Genomic DNA, 19,239 nt, shown 5'->3' with positions numbered 1-19,239 from the left:
TACAGGAAAGAGCTTTGCTGAAGTTTCTAAAAATTGAAATACACATCTGAAAATAATTGTGCTGGACATTCAAGTATAATTAAATGAGCAATGTTGCAAGAAATTTTGACATTCCAGCAAAGCTCGGGCGTTCTCCATAATTAATTTAATGTCCAAAATAATTTTTAGATAAATTTTTAGATAGTTTAGCTCAAAAAACCGTTCTTTCCCCGTGGATGAGTAGATTTTAGACCAGTTATCTTCATTAACATAAATAGACTTAGCTTACCGGAATGTTTAGGTCCGGTCTACCATTTTAACTGGTAAAGGTAAATAGAATTTCATTTACCTATTTGGAAAAGTAGATTTTTGGTCCCGGTCTTATTTATGTTTTTACACGTTAAAACGGAAAATGTTCTCATTACCTTAATTAATACAAATGTCCGTGCACACACAAACGTAATTTCCTTCTCATAAAGACTTAAACTTGAAATTAGTTGAAAAAAAATTATACTCGCTAGTTTCAAAGTACACATGTAAAAATATTAAATACAAAAGTATGGTTAATTACTGCATTTAATTACGTATATTACATCCACGGTCATAAAAATGTTTGCGCTGTGGACCTGGACTCGAATTAAATTCGGCGGCTCGTTATCGCAATTTTCCTGCGCGATATTCTGTACTCATTGTAGGACAGCCCGACCTACTTCTTTATTTCGCCGGTAATTAACTCGGAAATAGATTGCGCGATAGAACCGTGCTCGTTGCTCGAAGGTGCTTGGCACAGATTTAACAAAAAGAAAAAAAGTTACGCCAGTGTTACGATCTGTTTCAAGCAACGCAACATGAAATTTACGGCGATCGAGGCGATCATGAAGACCTAAACTCTGAACTATATCTCATAACGTTATCGATACGTAGTTTTGTTTCTCGGTAAATTGCGACCCGCAAAATAAAGCTCTCTTTTAAAAGGTTCATTATAGAGGTAATATACAGTCAATGCACAATTTTCAATTGACACTTTTCGCTTTTTTTTCGCTTTCTTAGACTTGTCGAGCGCGTTTTGTACGTTTCCAAGAAGGACAAGAAGAAGCGATAAAATTGTATTTGTGACCTATTCGCTCGACATGGTTAAAGACAGAAATGCGCAGTTTCTTGTAAAAATCTTACATCTTCATTCTTAAGTTTGTAACTATTAAATGTCTTTAACTATTAAGTGAAGCTGCAGATCTCTGAGATGGAAATTTTATTGCGTTGCGCAATTTTATCGCTTAGAGTGTTACTGCTTTTGAGTTTCGCATGGATTCGTTCTAGTATGAAATCTCTTTGTACACCTGATGCTTGCAGAAAAGTACAATAAAAATATTGGTTTTGTGTAACAGGTATATCGTTTGTTTTCAATATAAGGAAAATACACACAGTAACTTTTAGCATTCCAAAAAAAATATCTTGAACCTGTTATATTCGAAAATACTACTGATATACTATTTTAATATTACTGATATTATTCTTAAATTTGTTTCAAAAATTGTTCGAAAAAAAGATAACAAATTTACATTAAAAATCCATTTATCTTTCAATCCTTCGCAAAGATAAATATAGATAAATAAAAAAAAAACGTAAGATTTAAACAAAACTCTTTTGGGAATATCCAGTAAATGGTTATTATACATACGACATAAATGTGTATATTCTTTTTGTTTGATCAGCATTTTCCCCGACTGCTTATTAGTCCCTATTATCATCACTTCGCTATCGTTTCTACGGAATCTCGCGACACGTTATCGACCAACAGCACGCTTAGCACACAATTGTCGAGGCTCGATTTTCCACCTGATCGTATTATTATCGCGCATCAATTTCGGGCGAGCTCGCTGCGATGCGATCTCATCGTCTGCCCGCGCGTGCATAATTCGCTGCAGCCACATCGCTATCGAGGTTGCTGCTCGATGCCACGTGGATAAACGCCGTACGTGTTCGTAAATATTCGCTCGCGGTAAATCGAATTCCCCCGCGTTACGTAACATCGAATTAAACGATATTTTCAGTTCACAAATTTTCAGTTAATGCCGAAGCATCGCATCTTTCAACATACCAATTACGAAATCATCTTTCTTAGTTTACATATCATTTATTTCCATATTATAACAGAGAATAACACAGTTTATAATCATTTTAAACTGCCAAGATTAAGATTTCTGGATTGACGGTTTATTATTTTTATTTTACTTTGATATTAATATCTCCAATATTTTTTAAAATATATTAATAAAAATATCTTCATCGTAAAAAACAGATTATTATTTATTACAGATAATAAAAAATTTTAAGTAGTGGCGCTATAATAAAGCTTTAGTTTCGCAAACTTTAAAAAATAATATACTTATTATTGAAACTAGATTCTCTAGAAAATAATCCTATATATATTTATTATTATGATTATTAAATTATTAATTTTTATTATTCTTAATGTAATAATTTATATTATATACATAAATCGTTCCCTATCATTAAAAACTATTTCAAAGCCTAAACAATAAAAGTGACTCTTTGTTGAGAAGCAATTCAAGACAATACAATTTCGAGACAAACAGGGTCATTGTCCAATCGCGTTGTCCAAATCGCCAATCTGTGCCAAGAAGATCTACTTCCTCACCTCGGGAACGTTCTAGGAATTCCTTGTGGTCACGATCATCTTAAGTATCGTTTCTCTCTCCAACAAGAGAGAACGAATGAGGACGACGGCGCCGACAACGATCTCGTCCTCCGATGAGAATGTTCGTCTAGCGGTTGAGTCATCGAAATACTTGGCTGTGAAAATAAAAGCGGACCGCGATTCCATCGCGACGAGAAACGACCGAGTCAGCGGGACCCCTCTGAGAGTCCTTATCTGATTGTGCCACGTATCGATACCCGATATAATATTTTTGCGAGGCGTCGCCCTATCCTCGTCGAGAGATATAATCGTGGGTGCAGCACGCAAAATTGGCTGCGAGGGGATGTAATAAGATGCGCGGTCCGCAACTCTTGAGATTTTGGAAAAGCAAAAAGCCACGGAATGAATTCAAATTTAATATAAAACGCGAAAGATGATACGAATTACTTGCAGATTTTTATGCACTGTTAACCCTTACCATACCATCTACAATTTGGTGCCTCATTCATACCATCAAGGGTCACTTCAAATCTCTTCGTTTTTTCACCTCTTCGAAATAATAAAAAAATCTCTAAAAATTCACCATTCTTTTAACTTTCTAGATTAAATATTGACTCTTTATTTTGGAAAATAATAAAATGTAGTATAATTTATAATTACCGAAAGATCAAAGAAACTTGCACGAACAGGAATCGCTCGGTTACTAGTTACCCATATTAGTACGGTAAGGGTTAAATTCTCTCATAATACGTCATGAGTTATTTTTAATCACTTAAGTGTCACTGCTTTTATTCAACACATATTGTTCATTCAATTACAATATGTTAATTTAACTAAAACGATTTAACTTAAATTTAATTTATTATTATATTTACTAAATACATTAATATGGACACTTTTATTGTGGATTATTTTTTTCTAAATTAAACAATTCTATCACAGAAATGGATCGATTTAAATTTTGATTAATACATGGAAGTTAAAAATAATAAAAGGTTATTTAATTCAAGAGATTTGATTAACATTGTTTTTTTGATATCAATGTACACTGAAAAAATTAACTAAATTTTAGTAAATATTTATTTGAATAGTAAACATTTACTTACAGCAAATAAATATTTACTCAATAAAAAGAAATTATAAATGACTTTAATCAAATTAATAATTCTCTTGTATCAAATAAATATATGTTTATATTTAATGAATATTTAATACTATTCGAACAAATATTTATTAAAATTGAGTACATTTTTTTGTCAGTGTATTTGTTATTTTTAAGATGTTGTAGATACAGTTTCGAATATCTTGTTAAAACGAACGCACAATCTGTAGTCGCGTTCATCAAACAAGTAATGTTTTAAAACTAGACTTACGGCGCTCTCAATATAATGGTCGTTAAATTGTGCTGTGCAAGACAGAATTACGTGGGAAATATCGCGCGTATCCTCGTGTTTGAACTCTTCGATTGGAATACCATATTTTTCCACGTCGATATTTCCCTGCGATCTTCATCGACGTAACAGAATACGAAGATGGATGCTTACTTTTTCGACGAGATACACACGGCGACATGTTTGTTCCAGAAATACGTTCGCAAAATGTAGTGTCGTGCCGATGTTATCAAGAATCCCGTCCCATTTGTGTCATCGATAGAAATCAAATATTGAGATCGCCTCAGGGAGTTATTACTTCTCGAGTTTCGTCTCTGTGCTCATACTTTATCGCGACGCTTATCTCGAGTTTCTCGATCCGAATTTAAGAGCCGGAGATTTCCACGATCGTACGTAGGTCGGCAATTTTTCCGGATCTCCAATTGCGCTGCCAAGTACGCGAACGGTGAACTTTCTACGTCGTTCATTCGTCGAACATATTGCTTTTAAACGTGATCATAGCGCCTAAGGCTAAGGAATAAGTTTTTACAAGACGCAGTCTAATGTGTCCTCGCTAGTTTGAAATGAATAAGTAAATATTTAAATACAATATTTGAAATTTAAATATATGTATTATTTAATATTAATAGATAAACTTTTTTGTTAACAATTTAAATATGTTTGTGGAACGAAACCATTAAATGTTTTAAAGAGCATAGCGTTACTCTGAATTTTTGGAGGTGAAAATTTACTCCAAAACAGTTAAAATATACTGCTACTATTAAAAAAAGTGAAAAATTTACGCTCTTAAATAAGAGTGGCAAATTTTTAGTCTTTTTTTTTTAGAGTGAGATTTACTCCAAAAAAAGGAGTGAGATTTCTTTCCTTTGTAACGAATTTCATTCAAAAAAAAAAGTAAAAATTTGCTACTCTTATTCAAGAATGCAAATTTTTCACTCTTTTTTATTAGTGGTAGTATTTTGACTCGTTTGGAGTGAGATTTCACTCCAAGAAATTTAGAGAGCAAGAGAGATAAGATTTGTATCTTCTCGTAGAGTTTATCGATTTGTCGTATATTTTTGTACTCATCGGATTATTGATTTTTATGAAGCTATGACATTGTGTAATTTCGTCTTTAGTATCCCGCCAGTGTTTCATATAAAACATCGCAATGACGTTTGAACGAGTCGCGGAAGGCACCGCATGACACTACGTAGGAAATAAGAACAATGCCATTGTGCAACTGCGAAGTTAGAATAGCCTCATAAAGGGTTAACTCACCGTCATGCCCGTAACCCAATTTCGCACACCTTTCCGCCGATGCAGACAGCCGTACAATTCGCAACTGAAGTTGCCAGGCCACGTGCGGAGCTCTCGAACAATTTTTCTAATTCATTCCGCAACGTTCCCTCATTTTTCCACCAGATTCCCGTACGATGAAAAATCACACACGGTGAAAAATCACGGAAAAATTCATTGTTCGTTATAGAAAAAAAAATGTATCTGGAGACGAATCCATTCTCCGACGTAACTACGGTAGAAAAATGTTGAAATTTGCTTGACATTATTTGTACAGTTTTGTTTATTATACCAATGAAACACGGACCTTTTATCCTGGATGTGCAAACGGAATGTCTCTACGGCACATTTCGTTTCGCGATGTTGATTTTATTTTTATTTTTTTTACGTAGTTGTTTTAGAAGCGTGGTCGCCTGAGAACAAATTAATTAGCGATATCGGCGAATGCCTGTGCTAGAAACAATGGCGGGGTTGGTTGCCGGAAAGTTACAATAGACCGATGTGTTAAGCTGCACCCGCTCGTGACCTCGGCACTTCGGCATACTGACGTAAATGCGATGCTACGTAGTACGTACAACTATATCGGTGTATCAGCTTTGTAGCATGCCATTGTAACTGAGATGCTTCGTAACCTTCGCGTCAAACTTTGAATGATTGTCTTCTAATCGATTTGTAGGATATTTTCTCAACGAAAATTTACTCACCTGATGCTATTTTCGATGTTCCGAAATTAAATATTTTAATGACATGAATGCCAATTTAAAATTATAAATGGAAATTAGACCGATAAGAATAATTCAAATAAGAGAAAGTATCTTATTTTCGATCGAAACGGATCTTGGTGCTTAATAATATTTATATGCAGATTTACAAATACATTTTTTCAGTTCTATAAAGTTTCTAGGTTTAATTTTACGATTGCATTTCAAGTTGGAAAAATCAAATTAGCGCAATTTATGGAACTGAAATGTATTTGTAGACCAAGATCCAAGTAAAATACCTGAGAAATAAATTCTTAATTATCGTATTTATGGCCACGAGTAGATTTTGTACATAGAAATTGTGCACCTCCAATATACAGATTTATGAGAAAAAATTACGCGCGGACTAAAACTTTTCACGTTAAATGTTTTTTAATCGACGAAAATGACTTTCGCAATTTCGTTTCGTACAGCTAATTAAAAATTTGTTCCGTCTATATGCTCTTGAAGTTTAATTTGTCAAAAGTTTAAATTTTAATGTTTGAAAACTTCATAATTAGCGCTCGTTTTTCATTTTCGTAAAAGAGAATCTTACTTCGAATTTGTTTAGAGGTGCACTTCTAAAGTCTACTGCAAAAACTCAGAAAACACCATGTCATATATCCCTTATGATGTACGTGGTCACACAGAAAATATACAGCGCCTATATCCACACAGTGTACTACATATTCAAACTTCCCTTCACCAGCGGAATTAATCAATTTTTTCAATTTCACGGCACTCGTACGTATTCGACTCGGTCATCGCGGCGACTTGTAACGATATGGAGTTACTCGAACCCCCGGCTACTCCACTTACGTTGGAGTATCGCAACGGTAGATCTGCCTGGTTAGATTTATGGCGACGCGAGCACCGTTTCGACGGAATTTCGCGAACAGTATACCGTCGCTTCGTGCGATTGCCGCACTCAATTACTTTTATTGCCGTGTCAATTCGCGGGCTAGCCTTTCGTCACACGATTGTTGGCCGTGGTGCAGCGCGACTTTCGGTTTGATAGAAGTGGAATGATACATTGGACAGTATTACGACCGCGACAGTATATTGCATTTTGTATTGTTAGCAATCGTGTGAGGGAACGAGAGACTGTAAAAGCTGACGTGTCCTCTTGGTCAGATTTTATTTCAATATCAGAGAAATGTCTGTCTCATACATCTTACATCTTTTATTTACATTTTAATTGCGCTTACTTTTCGAAAGATATATTTAGTTTCCGATTTGAATGATCTATATTAATCATTGTTACTATAATTTTCAAAAAATTCTGAAGTATGGAAAAGTAAAATTGACACAAAATTTTTTTTATATATTACTGAGTAAATAATAGCCTATCAAATTTATATATACAGTGAATGCAAAAAGTATTCGTACAGAGAAAATATTTTTTTAAAAAACTTTATTTTTATAAAGTAAATATTATACAACGAAAAATGAGTCATCGAATTGATGTCGAATCGATATAAATACAATGATTCGACATCAATTTGACGTCGATTCAACGTTTAATTGACGATCATTTCTTGTTGGATAATTAACAATCTATTCATAAAAGATATAAAATAGAAGACTGTATGTTTCTTAAAATTATATATACCAAAAAGATAAGTATTAATTATACAACATATATTATCTGAAAAATAAGCGAAAATTAAAAATTGTATTGTTTGAATGCGCAAAAAGTATTCATACAGACGAAAAATTTAGCTTTTAAAATCAAGAATACATGCGAAGCTTGTTTGTTTATGTTAGAACAGAATGTATTCATTGTATAAAATTGCTAATTAATGTTTATTTTCTACAAATAAGACTTTTTTTATAACTTTTCTTGTACGAATACTTTTTGCTCTCACTGTAAATAAATGTATAACACTGATTATACATTTACACACTTTATATAACGTACTATAATTAGGTATATTATTAAATAAATTATTAAGTTTCTAAACTTTTAATTAGACACAAGAAGAGAGTTTTTGATTGTTCTATTAATCGCGCGAATCAAGTACTGTTTTACATTTTGCAACTTTGTCGTTGTTGATAATATTATCGAAAACATAAACAGCATTACAATGTTGCTGTTAAGTCACAATTGTAAACAAAAGTGTATTTCTTCATTTTACGATGCGCGACATCGTTCTACAATACAGGCCAATGCGATTGTCAGCACGCATTCGGGACGCATTCAGCGGTTAGCCGCACAGCCACGTGAATTCGGATTGACGTTGTGTTGAAAATATGAATGAAGACCACGGAATCCTATTCTCTGTTAAATTGCGTTATATTGCAGAAGACTGATAACTTTTGACATTACATGTTTGCTTTATCTATGTTTTATAAAGAATCTGTATTCGAATATATAAATATTCTTGATTTTATTAATCATTTATTTAAATAGCAAATTTGCCAAAATTCGTTTCGACTGAAAATAGGATTTTTTACTTAATTTGATAAAAATTTTTACTACTTAAACTTCGATTGAAAAGAGTTAAGAAATTTGTTTTATATAGCGGGTTAAGTAAATGTCGAAACAATTTTGTGGTATGCGATTAAAAAAAATAAGATTACAAGTTTTCATTATGCGAACCCTTTTCTATGCGTAACTTTTCATATTTTTACTATCATGTTTTACAAAATTCCTGTTGAAAATGTAAAAGTGAAAATGAAATAAAGTCCATGCAAAACTGTTCTTTGTTGCTTGAAGGACGGGATTTGAATCAAACAAATTCGTACAAAAATATAAAAATTGTATATTTTTGTATTTTTATACTTGAACATCAAGATTCGTTTTGACTGAAAATAGGATTTCTTACTTAATTGGATAAAAATTGTAATAGGATTTATAACTTAATTAGATAAAAATTTTTATTATTTAAACTTCAAGATGTATTGACGGAAGAGTTAACGTACTTTATCATAGTGTACTAGTACAAAGTCGTGCTGTTACGTAAATGTTGTCTCAGCCAAAGAACGCTGAAAACATTGTTCTATATTCGAATAGTTTGGGAATCCGATCAGTCCCAGTTTTTGGAACAGTTCGGAACTGTACGGAGCCAAGCGTAACGCGAGAAGCCGAGCAAGTTCTGCGCCGAGAATTTTCCTTTGAAGAGCCGATGTGCGAGTCATGCCGGTCGGGGATTTCGCGCGACGACGCAGCATTATGCAGCTCCGGATCGACGTCACTTGAAATTTCCACTTTGTGAGACACTCGCGATGCCGTTCATACATACGTGGCTTCGCGGTTCATGAGTTTCTTACGAGGTTCACTCGTGTGAAATCCTCCTGAGGAAGATACACCGCAAAATAGTGCATCACGTTCCGCGAGAACACATGAGACTTACGAAAGGAACAAATTTTCTAGAAGAGAAAAAGCAAAAGAATGAACAAATGCAATTTGTAGTCCCGAGATTATATGTATATCTAATATATTGTGTAACATTGTGTAGATTTATTTCCAATTATTTTGTATTCAAAAACTCAATTTTCCAATAAATTAGCTTTCAGCTCTATTAATAAAAAAGACCGAGGTAAAAACTGAGGGCAATAACTAAATATACGAATGCAATGATTATGTAAAAAGTTTTATCAAAAAATAGATATATTTCTGAGTTTAATAAAATATAACGAACAGATTTTATTTTGAAACCAGGAATCAAAACTAAAATAATGAATTTAACATTATAAAAACGATATGAAGAGATTTCGTGAATAGTAAAAACTCTTGTTTTGTAACTTAATCAGAGATATCATAAAATAATAATACTATAAACACAATTCGAAGCGAAACTATAAATTATTCAAAGAAACTAATATAGAAACAACAGAGAAATCCTGCGGAAGAATTATGACAAATAACAATTCACATAAGCAGGAAATGCGTTGCACAATGTAAGTAAGAATAATGAATAAACGCTGGTTATGAAATCCAGAACCACGTAGAAATTGCGAAAGTGATATATGGAGCGGGGGAAATTTGTGAATTAATCACGAATTTTACCTACGAAGAAAATAGGGAAGGGTGAATGAGAAAGTTCAATCAGAGGAATTCTAGGAAGAGATGATAACGAAGCCTTCGCATGCAACGCGCATGTATCTTTGTACAAGCGTATGTGGTACATACGTGTGACTGGTGAGTAGATTGGTGATGTCCTACAGAGGGGATTGGCTAGCTGTGACCCGATTCTGCCTCTATTTCACTCCTATCCGTAGCCCTATCTAGTTTACCACTTCGCTCTCGAATAGCCCGCTACAGTGAAGAGGACGAACGGAAAGAGAGAGATGAAGGGCTGGATGGACAAAGATGGAAATATAGGAAATACGCGTATGACGTGTGAGGAAAAGAGAGGCCAGCCCGAGTATATGTGAGGTCCTTCCTTGGCAGTGGAACTGATCACTATTCCGAATAGCTTGGCTGAATGTAAAAGGAAAATCGAATTTGACCGATGCCGTTGGGAGAGAAGAGGTAGAAGAAAGGACGAGAAAGGAGAACGCTCGGTCACCCAGGTGTGGTACGAACGGTGGACTTATTGGGGATACGTATCCCATTCGTAGGTAGAAAGGAAAAGGGGAGCCTAGGTTGTAGAGAAAAGATGTAGGTCTCACCGGAAGGAAGAAAGAAAGAAAGGAAGGAAGGAAGGAAGGAAGAAAAGGAACTATTTGGTGCGATAGGAAACTGAATAACATAACAAAAACCCCAGGATATTCCATGGCAGACAGCGCGAGATTACGTGCGTTCGGAGACAATTATCGTCTCACTGATTCGATTCTAATTGAATATCACGCTCCGCATCCAAGTCAAGCCTTGTCGATCAAAGCCTCTCTTCAAAGCATAAGCGAGATCCTCGTCGCACCTGACGTCGCACCGGTGGTTATAAAAAACGCGGTGAAGATCTCGTAACCCGCGAGTGCGAAGAAATAATTTGATGTGAAAATAAAGAGCTTTTTCTTGAACATCATAACACTTTTTGCCTTTACAAAGTATTTGATAGTAACACTGATATAGCATTTAAATCGTTAAGAGGCACTTCAATCTTTTTACGATAACGTGAGCATATTACGAATTTTTTTATTCGACGGTTTACCTGCTTCCGTTGGTGTTGCCTATATCTTTTTCGATTTTTAAACTCAAATGAAATTTAACATCACGCTTACCGAATTTTCTTGAAAATTCGCGCTTGTCATGCAAATTTATGAATATCATTTCAAATCGATAATTAATTTTTTTGCGAAAGATATATACTGTATATATATAAAATTTTTTTAGCAGAAAGTATCTTGTGTTTTAAAAAAAATATAAAACTCTAATCTTAATTTGTCCCTTTTAAAAGAACTTATTTTTTTTAGTTGTGTCACTCTTGAAGGAAATTATATGTATACGTATATATTTACTGTATATATATAAAATTTTTTTAGCAGAAAGTATCTTGTGTTTTAAAAAATCTAAAACTCTAATCTTAATTTGTCCTTTTTAAAAGAACTTATTTTTTTTAGTTGCGTCACTCTTGAAGGAAATTATATGTATACGTATATACATTCTAAATTTCTTGCAGTGAAATCTCATTTCAAGAAAGTGTAAATCAACCACTCTTCACTTTTTGAAAAGTGGATTAATAAAAATTTTGACTCTTTTTAGAATGAATTTTCACCTCAAAGGAGTGAAATCTCCCTAAAAAAGAAAAAAAGTGAAATTTCGCTCCTTTGAAATGAAAATTCACTCTAAAAAGAGTGAAAATTGTAACTCTTTCTCAAGAAGTGAAATATTTTCTCTTTTTTTTCAAGGGTGATTGTATTTTCACTTTCTTGGAGTGAGATTTCACTGCAAGAAATTTAGAGTGTAGAGAAACTAATAAAACGAATACAAAAATTAATTAATATTTAACTAACGAACTGATCAAGTAATTTCTGATTGATATTTCGCCTCGTTCAGAGAACATATTCCTTGACCTCTATTCAATTTACCTCTATTCATCCTAAACTTCCATCCTGTTCAATATTATCCTCGAGGGGTTTGCGCTCTAAATGTTAGGCATTGGCCATACATTCGACTACATTCCCACGTCGCTGGAGTTTGGCGATGCCCTTGGCGTCGATCAAGAGGTGCAAGCACACAGGTAACGGGAGCACTCGTTCGTGAAATTTGTCCGGAAGTGCATACAAAGGGAAAACTAACCGCGTGCAGTAATGACCACAAATTGCACTCTAAAAGAAAAGGACAGAGGGAGAGAGAGAGAGAGAGAGAGAGAGAGAGGAATAAAATGAGAGAGAAGAAAGGATAGCAGATGCCTCTTTTCCCTGCTTTTTCCGCGCGAGCAATCTACCTCTTGTCAACATGTTTGTTAAAGAGAGACGGGGAGGAGGGGCGGCAGAGGGGAGGGTTTGGGGAGGCAGAAGACCACCGGGAAGTGGAATACGTTCTTCGGTAACTAATGACAGTTCGGAGAAGTTTGCCTTGCTCCTTGCACCGCTGCCCTTCCAAGTTTTCCAATCGGCCAAAAACTCGCAAACTGACATTTACCTAGAAGGATTTACTTTGCGATATACCAGAACCGTCTCTTTCTCTACCTCTGTTATCGGCGGCTCTTTCCTCTGGCGCGACCGTCGACGCCGGGAGCGCTTTCCAATCATCCTGGGGCGTTCGACTTCTCGTTTTCCTACATCCCACCCCCCCTCCCCCGCACCACTGTCTTATCGAATCCTTCTTTAAACTAAGGCAACGCGATAAAATCCGCGAAAGCTCGCAGTTCGCCATAATCGGAGAAATGTGGGGGGGCAGTGATCGAAATTGTTTTCGTGCGTGTATCGCCTGGAATTGCCCCAATGTTTCCTTGAAGGATGTCGAACGCGATATTGACTCGTGCGCGGGAAGTCAATCGATGAAAATTGGAGCATCTATTTCATAATAGGGAGTTTTTGCGATACCGTTTATCCAGATACGATGAACGCTAAGGTCAGGTTATCTTCTTCTTAATAATTAATTAAGAAAAAAAACTCTCTACTATCTTTTTTTTCTGGAGTAACTTGAAGTATTCAAGGTATAACGTGCGTGCGCAATAATAAGGAAAATATAATAAAAAGAATATTTTTGTACAGACATGTTAAATAGTTAAGGTTTAAAAATCATGCAAATTGAAAGCCAGAAATTTATATACATTTCTAAACGTACGTTTGAAAGATATTGTTTTTTTTATTAAGACAACATGAACAAAATTTTTTAAATAAAAATACATTTTTGAATAATTTTCTCCCAGATATTTGTCTTTAAAATTATTTATATAGGCTGTTTATATTGTTAGTTAAAAGTGTAGAATTTCTGATGTTATATCTATTTACTAAAAACCCATTTATTAATCTTTTTTAAAGTCATCACTCGTACAAATATTTCGAACGTATCGGAAACATATAGGCTTTTTATAAAAAAATATTTGCCGTATCGAAATGAATACTTCCTGAAAGCATGGCAGCGCTCTTTGCTGTACATATACCTGAGTTACAAATATTGCTGATATACGCACGTAGTGACTTTATATTTATCGAGAAATATTTATATTGGTGGTGTAATAGTTTTTTTCTCTATTCTAACGTATAACGCTTGAGCATATATTTTGTATACGCCAATATACAACAAATACAGATATTTTAACAACAGTTTTCTAGCGTACTGAAGCCTTTATATTAAAGTATTGAAGCATTCTTTACATCCTTTCTCATTCCATCATGAACGTCATATTTGCGATCGCATCATAGATATAAGAAATAATTGGACAGAAGAGGACTCGTACAGAACGTATAAAAATACAAAATTATTTTATAGCCGGGAAATGAAAGTCGGGTAAAGTAGAACAGAGATAGAAGTTAACTAGAAACGAAAAAGCTGAGAATCGCGCAAGCAATTTATACTATTATATTTTATATTTTAAATGTGTGTGTGTATATTTATATTTTTATAAACCGTAAATTAAAATTAAAATACATCGCATTTGTCTAAATTACTGTAAAATTTATCACGTTATTTACGTTCTATTATTATACTATTTGATTATAAAATTTCTTTTATTTTTTTAAAAGATGTGATATTTATGTTGTGCGTGAAGATGTTTTATTTAATTTGAATCAGCTTAATTTTTCAGTCTGTATATCGTTAAAATTAGTTTATAGAACATTTGAACGTACGTTAAATAAATCAAATAATTAACGTGAGAATTGATTTTAATAAGATAGATTGCAGACAACGTGTATAATCGATAATCAGTAAAATTCGATTAACTGAAACAATGGTTTTTATCAACAGTATAGCGTCAATATTCGAGCCATAAAACCTTTCGCACGGTTGAAGACTAAATCGCGGTAATCGATTTCGCTCAATACGAGGTTTTACCGCAAGCTTCGCGAATGCCGCGTCGAGTTTGCTCGGATACGTTGCGACGCTACGTGAATGATAAGATTATACGTTGCAGCAAGTGCATTCGACCTTCGCAATTTCGTATTCACTCCTGCAATCTCGCAGAACGACACTCGAGAGTGCCAACAAGATGTTTCCGCGCTGCTCGAATGCTTATATTCTGTTAAACGAACGGTTATTCGTATTCGTCGAGTTTTCAGAATATTGTTCATAGCTCATAAATGATAGAGTTGGATAAGCGACTCGATAACTAACGGACGAATATATACAGTGAGTGTAAAAAGTATTCGTACAAGGAAATTTTTTATTAAAAGAGTCTTATTTGTAGAAAATAAACATTAATTTTATACAATGAATACATTCTGCTCTAACACAAACAAATGAGCTTTGCATGTATTTCTGATTTTAGAAGCTAAATTTCTCGACTGCACGAATACTTTTTGAGCATCCAAATAATACAATTTTTAATTTTTGCTTATTTTTTAGAGGATATATTTTTTATAATTAATATGCATCTTTTTGATATACATAATTTTAAGAAACATACAGTCTATTTTATTCTTTATGAATAAATTATTCATTACCTAGCAAGAAATGATCGTCAATTAAACGTTGAATCGACGTCAAATTAGTGTTGAAATCATTGTATCGATATCGATTCGACATCAATTCGATGACTCATTTCTCGCTGGATATTTACTTTTTAAAAATAAAGTTTTTTTAAAAAATATTTTCTCTACTCGAATACTTTTTGCACTCACTGTAAATATACAGATTAACATCATTCGCTGCTTTTGATAAATTCCCTGACGTAATTTAAAATATTATTAAACCTTATTATATTTTAAATCTTAAATTTGTGTGTTAATTTTCTTTCTTTGATTAATTAACTAATAAATTAAATGAATAAAAAACCAATAAACTAAATAATAACGCTCACGTTATTAATGTTATTCTTAAAAATGCGTTCAACGCGGATTATTATTTTATATAATTTATCTTCATTGATGTTTAACACGCGTGAATGTGTAGGGGCACATGGATGTATGGCTGCCTTCCGTCGGGAGTAATTCCGTCAAGTCAACGGTATGCGAAGCTTGTGCGATTAATTTCGTCTTACGATGAGGAAGCATGCTTTTGTAGTGGAGAAGCTTCCTCGAGGTCGAACCACGGGCAGTAACGTGTCCAACAGCTTAATCTTTAACTAATCCGGGCTCCCTCCGCGCGACGCCCGCGAGGAATTAGAGGTAATCCGAAACACGGGTTTAATGACCAACTACTCCTCATATAGCTGCACGTCGAATGCAAGGTAGCCGGGCGTTTACACAGTCTTAAGTAGCGATCTTAAGGCTTATTGTTAGAACGAGATTGCCTAAGTTGTAAGGGAATTACCGAGGCAAGTTTTACCATGAGCATGAAGAAATTTCGTTAACTATCATAACGAGGGATTATGTATCTCGATATTATCGTCTTAATTTATAATCACGTTAATCACCGATTTTTATTCAGATCCTTAGAAGCTAGTGAATGTATAATTGAATTCATAATTCCGATAGATACGTTCATCGCAGTTTAAAAGTAGCTGTTATAATTGTTCTTGATGGAGAGATAAATGTCGATAAATTTTTGTCACTGTTTTATGTTACTGAGTTTTCTCTAATATTCCAACAACAAAAAATTAATAATAAATTGAATATGTTAAGTGTTTTCCAGTATAGCGAATATACGACAGAGATCGTTTCATTTTTAGTTTATCGTGTGTTATGGTTTTAGTGGATTGCTACTTGATGCCGATCGTGATTTTTTTCAAATCGAGTAAAGTATCGGATTTGCGTAGAGCCCACAATCGCATGCAACAAAGTGCAATTAATCTCTCGCGAGTCGACAAGTATGCCGTAGCCTTGTCGATCGCGATCAAGAGGATCCATTAATAAAGTAGATCCGACAAACGATTTCAGCAGGCGATGGAGCACCCTGTGCTCCACGGAATTACATCGTGGCCGTGCACGATAGTTTACAGTTATTTATAACGAGATTTATACGCGTCCACGTGCGGAATAAGGATGTGATTTATGACGCGGCGAGAGCAAGGTGATACTCAAAAATCGTTTCCTTCTTTTGCAGCTGCGCAAACAGCAATTTATAGCATGTAATCGTTTACCTGTCATAGGTAAGAGATTTTAAATCTATTGCACCGTAATAATAGCGATTCCGCTAGAAAATTGTTTAATCGAGTTTAATGTTGACGCGAGCCTAATCACCTCTGCTTTGGACATGTCAATATAATTGCAATATTATAAATTTAATCAAATATAACAAATTTTATTAACGCACGCGCAAACATATTATTATTAGATTTCGAATAATTAATTGCAAACTAATGAAGTCGCAAAAAGCTTACAAAATCCAGAATTAATTGCATTATGATTCGACTTTATTATTTACAGACTCGATGACGGAAGGATACATTAATGTGCATTAAATGTTCATAAAACTAGTTTACAAAAAATATATTTTAATTACTTTGAACCAGACAGTCATAGATTTTTTGGTTCAAAATGAATTTTTCATTGTAAACTAATTTTATACTGAAAAAGACCGTAAATGTCAGAAACAAAAGTTCAAGGAATATTATCAATATAAATATCTTTCTAAATAATATCTATTTCATTATTTGAAAAGTATTTGGAGATCCAATGTTGTTCTTGCATTAGAATCGTTACACGTTTGGATCGCTGTTCTGCTTGTTTTACTTTTGATTCGCGGAAATGATTCCGATTGCGTTCTAATTTTATTTACGTTTACAATGATGAACGCGCACATTAATAGCGAGATTACATTGTGCACGAAGGCTTTGACACGTGAGGCCTGCCTTGCCGTTCGGCCATGAAATGCTAAACGAAACTCGTGCTTGATCCCGCTCCGCATATAGTTGCGGCTTTGATAAGCTTCGCGCGCGTATCGATCGGCTGACAGCTCGGGCGTTTAAACTGTCCGATCGTCTCGGCCCTAAATGCCAGTGGCGAAATGTCCGTTGGCGGCGATAATGCAACTATTATGTCCGCGGTTATCCCTCGAATCGCGAACTGATGCAGTTAACGAGAAGTTGGCGAGTTAATTCCGCGCGTAACAAAATGCTTTCGTAAGAGACTCAGAAAACGCTTTGCGAAAATTTTCATGAATAATGAAATAAATAAATTTCTTACATCTTCTCGTAGCAATAATTTTCTTCTTCAAATCTTCCCCAATTTGAAAATTCTACGACTGAATGACATTTTTAACGGCATCATCATTTATATTCTAATTGAGATATCAATTAATTATAATTCACTGCATCATTAAAAAAGCATAATTATGAAAGAACTGCATAGAAAGAACGGTTTTAAAGTCTTAAAATCTTAAAATTTAGTTTACAAATCTGAAAATAATCTTTGAATTATTAAAATAATTATGTATCCTCCAAATTTCTTGGAATGAAATCTTAGTCCAAAAGAGTTAAAATACTGTCACTATTCAAAGGAAGTGAAATATTTATACTCTTGAATAAAAGTAGCAGATTTTCACTCTTCTTGGGATTCACTCCAAAGGAAAGTAATCTCACTCCTTTTTTTAAATAAATTTCCAAAAGTGTGTAGCCTCACTTCAAACGAGTGAAAATTTGCCACGTTTATTCAAGAGTACAAATTTTTCACTCTTTTCAATATTTTAACTGTCTTGAAGTGAGATTTCACTCCAAGAAAAGAGAGTAGGACGCTATGTAGGATCTAGAATGCCATTTGGAGCATTATCATGTTTGAGATTCCTACATAATTACTTTAATAATCCTAACAAATTATTTTAAAAATAAAATTGATTTTCGATCTTATATCTATACAGCTAAATTTTTAGAGATTTTAACAAAATCATTTTTTTTCATATAAAATTTGCAAAAGTTAGTGTAATTATTACATTTTTGCGTTGTGTTCGATAAATGAATGAGGCAGACTCGCATTTATGATTATTGAATTTCTAGACATTCGATAAAACTCGCGGCGAGTAGCTAATTAATTCTGACTGCGTTTATATTATTAGTTGGCCGTTACTCTGTATCGTCTTTTATTGCCAATGAAATGGAGAGGAGGTTTATTGAATCATGATTTCCATCTCCGATGGGATCCCACGTTTATCGCTGCGTAATATAGCTGCGAAGCGATGCGAAATTGTCTGGCCGCATGCGACACGATTGTCGCCCGAGAGGCTCGCACGAAAGCTCGCCCGCTCGCACGGCCTCGATCTCGTTATTCCCGCAATGCATTAAAGCTCGAGCGGATTTCTCTCTCTCTCTCTCTCTCTCTCTCTCTCTCTCTCTCTCTCTCTCTTTCACACGATGCGTGCTTGTTCCCCGTTAAATTCATTCCGCACGACGGGTATAATGCTTTTTAACGAGTTTGCGTAAGCGCTCGACCAACGAACTCGGATGAAGCTCTGAGATTTATGTCTGGACCGAAGACGTTGCAATAAAGGAGCTTGTTGGGTCGAGGCCATTGTAGCAGCTTTCAGGTTCCTTGACTCCGATGACCCAAAATTATCGCCCTTTCCGCAAAGCTTCCCACGAGCTCATTTTTGTCTTTGAACTAAATATAGTTGAAAATTGTTGCGAACGAATTATCGATGCTATATACACAATTGCTTTTCTCGCCAATTACAATTCTTATAAAATAATCCTTATATTTTATTTATTCTTATTATATATCATTTTTAAGTAAGATGTGGCATACTCATGAACGAAAAATGCCATAT

At 34.4% G+C, this 19,239-nt stretch overlaps 1 protein-coding gene across 1 annotated transcript in view; it reads left to right on the top strand.

The window, feature by feature from the left end:
* olf413 (DBH like monooxygenase olf413) overlaps window positions 1-19,239 on the top strand; it is a 243,985-nt gene that overhangs the window by 180,762 nt on the left and 43,984 nt on the right. The gene's annotated exons all lie outside the window — the stretch shown is intronic.

Source organism: Trachymyrmex cornetzi, unplaced genomic scaffold (genome assembly GCF_001594075.2).
Source record: "Trachymyrmex cornetzi isolate Tcor2-1 unplaced genomic scaffold, Tcor1.1 scaffold25, whole genome shotgun sequence".
In the NCBI taxonomy this organism is placed as follows: domain Eukaryota; kingdom Metazoa; phylum Arthropoda; class Insecta; order Hymenoptera; family Formicidae; genus Trachymyrmex; species Trachymyrmex cornetzi.
This window is presented reverse-complemented; position numbering and strand designations above follow the sequence as displayed.